The following is a 6,533-nucleotide window of genomic DNA, read 5'->3' as shown; positions in this document are numbered from 1 at the left end:
CCCTGTTGAGGATATGATTGCCTTTGAGCATACTGCTGTGGTTGCTGGAATCTAGGTGAATTAAACTGTTTACTCACACCTTGCTGATATGGTGGATGAATAGCATTCTGATTATTACCCCAGCTGAAATTTGGATGATTTCTGTTATTAGGATGATAAGTAGCTGGCACAGGCTGCTGTTGTCGCTGATAATTATTCACATACTGAACAGATTCGTTGACAAGTGAACACTGATCCGTAGCATGAGAACCTGCACAAAGCTCACAAACCATAGCTATTTGATTAACTCCATATGTAGCCAGAGAATCAACCTTCATTGACAGCGCTTGGAGCTGCGCTGCAATAGCGGTGGCTGTATCGACATCCAGAATACCTGCTACCTTCCCATGCATCATCCTCTGAGTTGGGTTTTGATGCTCATTTGCAGCCATAGTCTCGATAAGATTATAAGCCTCAGTATAGCTTTTAGCCCATAAGGCGCCTCCAGCTGCTGCATCGAGCATGGGCCTAGATTGGGCCCCCAAACCATTATAGAAACCAGTGATCACCATCCAATCAGGCATTCCATGATATGGACACTTTGTCAACATTTCCTTGTAGCGTTCCCAAGCTTCGCACATAGATTCTGTAGGTTGCTGAGCAAACTGAGTAAGAGCACTCCTCATAGCAGCAGTCTTTGCCATCGGATAAAACTTCACCAGAAACTTTTGCGCAAGATCTTGCCAAGTAGTGATGGACCCAGCTGGTTCAGAATGTAACCAGTCCTTAGCTTTGTCCCTCAGTGAGAATGGGAAAAGCCTCAGCTTGATAGCCTCATCAGTCACGCCATTATACTTAAAAGTGCTGCAGATCTCAACAAAATTCCTTATGTGCATGTTGGGGTCTTCAGTCGCAGCCCCTCCAAAAGAAACAGAATTCTGCACCATCTGAATAGTGCCCGGCTTGATTTCAAAGGTGTTAGCTTGAATAGCCGGATGAAGAATGCTTGACTGAATGTCATCAATTTTTGGCCGAGAAAAGTCCATAAGAGCTGGATCAGCCTGAACAATACGATCACCCATGTTTACTGGTTCTTTCTGCTCAGTTCCTGAATCCGAATCTTCAAAATCTATCTTCTCCAGAATATCAAGAACTTCGTCTGTCTCCTCAGCTGTATCTAAAGTCCTCTAGTTCGTTCCCACAGAGACTCAGACTAATTATTGTTTAATTAAACTCACGCACCAATGTATGATTACTTCCCAATATTAAGACACTAACACTTAGAATTGTTGACTAAATATTAACTACAATTAATTACTTAATTAATCACTTAATTAACAATTTAAATTAACAATATTAAAACACTCATGAGATCACAACTTCATTACTACTTCCTTCAATAGTTATTGTTATTACCTTTAGCATGTGACAGTGATGATATTAATCGAATAACACTAAACTGATAAAAGCCAACTTTCATTGTACTAATACCATTCTACCAAACATCCACAATTAAGATAGAAGTTGAATAGTCATCAATTATGCTGAGTTCCTATATTTCTACAGAAATTGACAACACAGCGATTTAAGCACAAGTTATTCCTTTTGATTACACAAGGCGAATAAAACTGTTAGAGTTACCCACTAATCATGCACATCATACATGAACCTATGCTAGCATGACAAGTTCTAAATCTCAAGATCCACCGTCGCTTCACAAGAGATTAACACCCTATCTTATATGTTCGCGATGCAAATAAGACGAATACGCACAACCAATACTAGATATCATACAATCATCACACACTAAAGTATTAAACAATTAACTAAAGAATTCCATAGTAAATCCGTTGCGACCCCATGATCACGATTAGCCCATAATAGCACTCATCGTCATCATGGGTTCATATGAAATCATGATAAACAAACACAAGAAAATAATAACTAAACTAATTATATTAAATCAGAGTACGTCATAAGAGTAAATAGGTTCAAAATAAGAAAACTAGCATCCAACATTACAACGAAACAAGAATCACAAGAAAATATGCTTCCTCTTCGTTGCTGTGTTCTAAAACGGTCTTCTTCCTTATCTCCTTCGCTCCATGCTTAATACCACCATCCTCTCTCGTGAAAATGTCTCCAAATCTACTTATATAATAGTCCCATAAAACTCAGATTACATAGAAGTGGAAGCCAAACAGAAGTAGAAGTCCTAAAATAAATTATCTTTTTTCCCGACCCTGCGCGGGCGCTCAGCTTCCTGCGCGGCCGCTCAGCATTGCTGAGCGGGCGCTCAGGACCCTACTGGAAAAATCCTGAGTTTGCTCCGTTTCTTCGCCGTAATCTGCCCCTTCCATTCCTCTCTCAATGGTGAACACATGCCAAGGCTTATTCTTGATGATTACCCCTCTGAAATGCAACTAATACCCTGAAATACATAAACACTAGAAAAACGCATCAAATACACAAAATACTTGATTTCAATACACCAATTTAAGCCATTTTAAGATATTCTAAGTGGTATAAAATGCCACTTATCAAGCACTTAGTTTCTTCCCTTGAGAGAGTTGCAAGAAAAAGTAGATCTATTTGATACCAACTAAAACAAAGGACCAGTGTTTACTTTATAGATTAGTAAATACAGGTTTACACAGCATGCAATAAGGTGTACTAAACCCTACTTTAAATTGTCTCTAAAATTTTCCATTTCTGGCTTAGTGTATCTTTGCAAATCGTGTAGTTCTGTGAATTTCCTTTGTCAGTTAATCTTGGCCTTTGATCTTGTACTCTTCAAGCTGCTTTTGTAGACTTTTCAATCTAAGTGATTAGATCGTCTGTTGATTGATAATCTTGAATATTTAACTTGTCTGCATTCTGTACTTAAGATTCATATCGAGATCTCCTGTTCGGTGTATAGAGAACTGACATCTCGATAAGTATAATGGCTTATCGAGATCTCTTAGTTTTCTATAAGTGTCTTTGACTTGTCGAGGTCTCTGAGTTCTCTATAAGTGAATTTGTCTTGTCGAGGTTTCCAAAACTCTGCATATATAAATGACTTGTCGATATCTCTACGAACTCTATAAGCATTTTGACTTGTCGATATCTCTGAGATCTCTAGTGAAAAAATTGACTTGTCGATATCTCCAATCTTCGGATCTTCATTTTAACTTGTCGATATCTTTGAGTTTTCTATATGCAAAATGACTTGTCGATATCTTCAATCTTCATATTTTCATTTGACATGTCGATATCTCTGGGACTTCTCTATAAGCCAATTTGAACTTCTCGATAAGTCATTATGGAGTTCTCGAATGACTTCTCTATATGACTTGATCTGTGACTTGTCGATATCTTGACATAGAATATTTTCCATAAAACAGATTTATTCAACTCCAAACTTCTGTATAATTTCTCTGAGGCATGATATGTCTTGATCTTCTTCTAGAGTTTATTGTTTAGGCTTGAACTGTTTACAAGAAAATACTCCAGTCTTATCTTTTAACCATTTTACAGACTCAAGTAATATAATACAGAATACAAATTTAATTACCAATACAACTGAATCTTATGATTGTTAGTTTGACTTAGTCTTGTTATAGTACATAAATGTCTTGCACAACAAGTGCTATAAACAAATAACAATATAGTTATGATGTGTTCACAAGTTTTGAGTTCTTTCCCCTATGTTTAAATCTATAGTTTTTCTATGTGTCATATTTTTTTCGATGCACATTACGGTTTTTACTACTAAAAAATAAAATGAAAACCTGGTTGTTATAGGTATATTGTGAAACTATAGTTGAATGTGTAATGGAACACTTTATTGAACCCGTCAAATGAATTGAAATCAGATAACAGAATCTGATATGCTATTTTATAAATATAACCGCTAGAGTGCTATAAACAAATGACCATATAGTTCTGACTACTTAACATAAGGTTTGATTATGACTATATTTTGTCATATAAGCATAAATTTTAACAGAATGCTTGACAAAATTTGTAAAAAAAACATTAAACTAAAGGTTGTATAAGGAAAGTTCATCGAGTAATATATAATGTAAATAAACACTTTACAGAACCTTTTCAAATAAAGCTATAAACACATTATAGAATCTTATAACTATTTTCTAAGGAATCGATGGAATGCTATGTTATTGATAGATGGTGGATGTCTTACAGTTCAATTTCGAATGGAACATTTCTCCCCTGTATATACTTGAAAAAATATTTACAATAAACCAATACTATGGTATGTTTTTTGCTACTTAAGTATTTTTTTTGGTTTGTAAATTTTGTTATTAACTGAATTTAGTCTCATGAAAGAGTATTTGGATCAGAATCTAACCTCAAGATTATATTTTTAGACCATGTTTATCATAGTCAACTTTTTCTGAAACACTTCACAAAACACTTGGGTTAAACTATAAACATATAACGAAATCCTATAAATATTTTATACTTAGAACCGCTATCTTGATATTTTATAGATACTTACTAACTCTAACTACTGAAAACTAGTCGATACATGATGAATTCAGTATAGTTAAATCTATAATTTTTTTATATGTAATACTTTTTTCCATGCGCATTACAGTCTTTACTACAAAAAGAAAAACAGTAAAAACCTGGTTATTATAGGTTTTCCATGTACAAAAAGTACTGGAAACACATAACATAATCTTATATTTATCTTATTTGTTAGACCGCTAGCTTGCTAGTTTGCTATCTTGTAGATATTTGATGAAAGACTTACGTTTTACTTTATACTCTAGTGGTTATAAAATGGTCTAACTACTAAAAACTGATCAAAGAACATGGTTTTCAAAATCATACTTCACTTAAACACGTTGCAAAATTCATCTCGTAAATACAGATCAGAAATTTTAATTGGTGGTTTACTAAAAATACAAGGAAAAAATAATTACTAATTCCCTTTTTTTAGAAAGTTTTTTACAAACCTCAATCATAACAAATTTAGTATAATCTTAATAAGAACTCGTAGTTCTAAACATTGTAAAAATATTTAACCATAAACCAATACAATGGTAGTTTTTTGGCTACTGAAGTCTTATATTGGCCTGTAAATTTTGTTATTAATTGAATTTAGTCTAAGAGCCATCTGAAAGAGTTTTTTGGATGAGAATCTAACCTTAGGATTATATTTTTGGACATTGGTTATTATAGTCATTTGTTTCCTGAAACACTTTATAGAACACTTCGAATGAACTAGAAACCCATAATGGAATCTTGGTACTTATTTACATGTGGAACCTCTACATTGATATCTATAAATATAAATCCACAACCTCATTTCAAGGGGTTGGACAAATGAATAAAAAATGAATTTCCTCAAATAATAGTCTCGTATATTAGTTAAATATCCGGGTACATCATTTGGCGCTAGAAGGAGCTTTATTCTTGAGATCCAACCGAAAGATGATTATAGAAGAGATTGATCCGACAGAGGCCGGACCAATTCTGGTTAAGGAGCGGGTGACAGAAATTTCCACCGTTCTTAAAGGCCACAGTGACCAAGCGCCGCCCAAACAACCGCCGTTACAGCCGAAGTTCCTGTTTCCTCCGCCGGAAGGAGCCTCTCACGATCAGCTACTAGATCCAACCAACGCAGACTGTAAGCCAAGAAACGAAAGTTTAAATCAGACCGACGATTACAAATTCAGACATCAAAAGGTAAACAAGTGCTCTCCAGCGACATGCGGCTTCACCTTGAAAAGATTGAGCGGTTAAAAGCACAAAAACTGAAGAGCCAGAGGATTTATCTTACTCTAATGAGGAACTCGAGCTTCTGGAGCGCGAGACTCGACTTCTCCAAGCCAAACTTGAGCGGCAGTGCGAAATTCATCGGTTGCGCCGAGAATTCCAGCAAACTATGATGAAAAACCAAGGTCCAGGAGATTAGGAATGTAACGAGGACGATGCGCCGAATTTGAGTATAAACCATCAGCAGAGTCGACGTACTCTCAACCCTGCGAACGTCGACAACACACAGTGTCATCTGCCGACGTCTCCCAAAGGACTGAGACCATAGAATCCATTTCTCATGAAGAATTCATAAAAATGCAAGAGGAAATAACACATATGTGTAATCTAATGCGCAATCAATCGGGGTTTGAGACTGTCAGTGAAAGCCCCCTATCGCTAGTTCTTGAGAAAGCACGTATCGACAGAACATTGGAAACTCCAGCCCTCGACCACATTGACGGGTCATCTAATTACTTGGCATTCCTAAACACCTTTGATGGTCAGATGGCCTTCTTTGATCACTCAAAAATTGCTCGATGTCAATTCTTTTCCACTTGTCTAGAGGGAACTGCACTCTGATGGTGCAACAACTAACCCCCGCATTCTATTGAATCCTGGACAACTTTAAATCAAAATTTCATGCTCGTTTCTCAAGTAATTATGAGGGCATCAAGGTTACCACTTCCCTTATGAAAATGCATCAAAGATCCAATGAAAGTCTCTGAAGCTTCCTCACTCGCTTTCGAGAGGAGATTACCAAAATTTCTGACCTCATAGAACAA

General features: G+C 36.1%; 1 non-coding gene across 1 annotated transcript; it reads left to right on the top strand.

Annotated features, from left to right (window-relative positions):
- The first annotated feature begins 561 nt into the window (after positions 1 to 561).
- Positions 562 to 668, top strand: LOC141722692 (small nucleolar RNA R71). Its single transcript, XR_012575697.1, has one exon. It is a non-coding gene; the product is annotated as a small nucleolar RNA R71 (small nucleolar RNA).
- The last annotated feature ends 5,865 nt before the right edge of the window (positions 669 to 6,533 follow it).

This window comes from Apium graveolens, chromosome 4, assembly GCF_009905375.1.
Source record: "Apium graveolens cultivar Ventura chromosome 4, ASM990537v1, whole genome shotgun sequence".
Classification (NCBI taxonomy): Eukaryota; Viridiplantae; Streptophyta; class Magnoliopsida; order Apiales; family Apiaceae; genus Apium; species Apium graveolens.
The sequence above is the reverse complement of the archived record's forward strand: the minus strand, read 5'-3'. Positions and strand labels throughout refer to the sequence as shown.